The following is a 3,710-nucleotide window of genomic DNA, read 5'->3' as shown; positions in this document are numbered from 1 at the left end:
TTCCACTCACAGCTTCAAACCGCGCATGTCAGTTTAACCTCTTCTGTACTGGCAGCATACTCTCAAAAAATTTCCATGACAACAGTTAGCAATTAAGTCTGGCATATGCATAATTGCCCTTCTATTCAATTACATTACAGTGATTTTTTCTGTAATACACATAAAATCCTCCCGCACCTCTATATCAAACAAATAGAGTGTTCAAATGCTCAAAAGAAACTGTTACAAGTATCTCTGTCTGAATACTTGGGAGACATTGATGCCAGTTCTGTTCGATGCCCATCAACCAAGCTGTAAGTACCAAACATCTGGCCAACCAAATATCAAGTTTACTGTGGAAAAGCATGTTTAAGCTTCCTGAAAAAAATATTACAGTGGTATTGGTGTTGCAGTCCTTGTCCTCACCTGTCCTGCACAAGAGTCCTCAACAAATCAAGGATTTAACAGGCAGCAGTTAATAGAGGTTGTCCCAGGGGCACAGGCCCAGAAAAGGGGGAAGCCTTACTGAGAGGCAAACCCCAGGCAGAAAGAAGAAAAAACAATGACTTACATGTTGCAGGGGCCGGGAAGAGTGGGAAAATGCGCGGTGGGGAGCTGCCCACGCGATTCGTCACCCGCGCGTATATTCAACTGAGGCCGAGTGACGTCACAGGGAGATGCCACCTGGCAGAAATAAGAAGCGCCCTGAAGGCACAGGAGGGGGGCCTGAGGAGCCGAGGAGCCATAGGAAATTGCGGCACGTGGCCACGGCAGGTGGCAGCAGAAGCAGCAGTGGCAGAAGCAGTGGCAGAAGCTGTGGCTGAGGCAACAGTGGCAACAGCAGCAGAAGTAGCAGCTGCAGCCAACTGGAAGACTGACAGGGGCTGAGACAGTAGGAGTTACAAGGTGTCCCCATGGCAGGGACGACCAATGGGGAATCGACAGGACCACCGAGGAGGGCTGTAGTAACCGCGCTGATAACCAGCGCAGGAGCCCTCAGTAGAGGCAACGGGTGTCACAGCTCCAGGATGGAGGAGGACTCTAGAGAGAAGGAGAGAGAGACCCCGGTTGGGGGTGAAGGCTGGGATCTAAGCCCGGGGTGCATGAGACATGGGGCGTTAGGGTTCAGGAGGGTGTGGGACTCCCTATGGGTGTTCCCTGTCTAGTCTTTTTTTTTTCTGTTGTCATGTTCCCTTGGCAGTCGTGGTAGCAGCATCTTGATTTTGGTTTTATGCCAGGTCACCTTAGGGTGAGGGGCTTGCAGTGAAGGTGTTACTCATATTCCCCCTTAGGGTCGGTCTAGTTTCTGCCCCTAGCGAAAGTGGGCTAGCATAGCTCTTAGTGCTAGGCCAAGGCAGACGGGATGTCATCTAACAACGAGGACACAACAGTGTGGGGACTTTGTGAAGGCTAATGGCCTCAGATGTAGGCAACACAAGGCGTCGGGGAAGACAGGAGGAGCGGCAGAGGCCCAGGGAAGACATCAGCAGGGGGTGGCAGCAAAAAAGGATTAGGAGGCCCATTTTGAAGGTTGGCACATGGCCAGGGTGTAGGGAAGGTTGGAGCCCCGTGAATGCCTGCCGAGACGCAGGACCGCACTGGAGGCATCCTCAGAGGGGGCCCCCTCCACTGAAGTAACACTCAAAGTAGTGGCAGGAGAGTTTGGGGTCAACCTGAAGACAACCGAGGTATCCTCCGGGGCCTACACGAAGGCTCCTGGTGGGCCAGAGCGGCAGATTGGGCAAAGGCAGCATGAGAACATACCATCGAAAGGAGATGGGCACAGAGGTGAAAGCAGTAGTGGTGCATGAGGTAGAGCAGGAAAACAGCAGGCATTGCTCCACGTTCCTTTCCTTACTACAGGAGATTGGGAGGATGAAACACTGGATCAAGTAGCATATCTGGGCGTGAGTGGGCAAATGGAGCAAGTAAAATGAAGATACTGTCCCCCTGCCTTCCCTTGAACCTTTGCACTGGCTTGGCAAACCCTGTGCTGCCTGTGCCTGGCCACAGGAGCTGAGCAGCGCAGCACCACATCAGTATGTCGGGAGAGGGTAGGCTGGGGCGGGGGGGCGTTAAGCAGAATGGTGCTTCTCTTTCTCCCTGTGCCATATACTGTGGTCAGCATACCCTTGCTAACTTCCTTGAATCCACGACCCCACACCCACTGCCCTGGGCACTCAATGAGTTCCCTCTGGTACTGGAATTAATGCTGTTCATGGCCTCTTGCTTTTATTAGATGTGATTGCATTCAGACACAACAATGGCTCATGAGCCTAAGTGTGCCTCCTCACATATTGGAGGTAACAAGACTTCTAAGCCTCAGAAAATTATTCAACTCCATTTTGCATAGGTTTCCAAACAGTCAGCACATGGTACCTTAAGCAAGGGGCCTCTAGTTGGATTTCTGTATCAATGCAATATATATTGCCAAGCATTCCTTTTATTTAAATAATGGAGTTTTGTTTGCATGGTCTTTTGGATTTAACTCAACATTATAAATCCAGTGTTTTCCCCTTAGCTTGTAGTGCAGCCAAAATTCCCGTGTCTTAGTAGATTTCACATGGGTTGTCTGCAAAAATCAGGAATCTTGTTACAGAATTGAGATTGAACAGATGATGGGATGGAAGGAGGCTGTGCAGATAGATCCTGATTAGAATCTGTAAGGGCTCAACTCCAGGGTTTGCCTATTAGACCTGGGATTACATACAGGTCTGAACTGGGAACAGTGGAGGTCATGATGTGTAGCCTTCTATAGAAACCAAAGAGATCAGGATTACTGAAGGACTCATCTGCTGAAAAGCCCTGTCCAAATACCATCAACAGCAAAATATTAACAGTGAGAAAACTGCAGTGTCTTATTCTCCTAGGAGCAAAAGTCTGTGATGCTACTGCTCTGTGGTTGCCCACGTTTTGTTACCCGATATGGTTGCTCACATTTTGTTTTGTAGTTCTGTTTTATTCCAAAGGCAGAAGGGGGTAGGTCAGAGAGCAGGTCCCAACACATCTTAGGCTTCTTACCTGAAAAGGTAATTTGCAGGGCAAGACAGGTAGACTCCTTAGGATGGCAGGTGGAGAGGAAAGCCATGCAGGACTTACCTGAGCAACAGATTCCAGTGAAGAAAGAGAGGTAGGAGGACAACCTTCTGACTTAAAGACAAATTGGTGAGCATGCTGGAAAAGTAGAAGAGACCTGGGGTCCTTCAAGCAGACTCACCTTCCTCTAAGATGCTTCATGAAAGAGTGTGACCGCTGGACTCTACAGCTCTTGCTACTGGCACCATTTTAGACAAAGCCTTCTCAGTTCCAGAGATAAATGTGCCTTCTGCAGTCCTATTTGTTAATAAATAGCACCCCCGTGTGACAGAAAACAGTCACAACTTTCAACTTTACAATGAAGAAGTGGCTCTAAGGGAGAATTCCAGTAGGGAAACTTATATCAATAAAACTAGCAGCAGGTAGTTTTCTAATCCTTGGATGCCTTCTAAAATTTCAAAAGATGTTCTGTTCCGCAGGGAGACAAAACAAGGATCTTTCAAAAAAAAAGTTTTGTGGTTCCGCTGTGTTTTGTTGAATCAGTGGGAGCCACATAATAGCCAAAGGCATGCTGGTGTTAGGGGAGACTAGTCCCTAGTGCAAATCAGGTAAAGCAAGGAATTGACTGAATCATGTCCCACATGCCAGATTCGTGACTTAAACCCTGCACTTCAGGATGTGGTGGAGGACCAGAA

Source organism: Crocodylus porosus, unplaced genomic scaffold (genome assembly GCF_001723895.1).
Source record: "Crocodylus porosus isolate Cpor-Errol unplaced genomic scaffold, CroPor_comp1, whole genome shotgun sequence".
Classification (NCBI taxonomy): Eukaryota; Metazoa; Chordata; order Crocodylia; family Crocodylidae; genus Crocodylus; species Crocodylus porosus.
The sequence above is the reverse complement of the archived record's forward strand: the minus strand, read 5'-3'. Positions refer to the sequence as shown.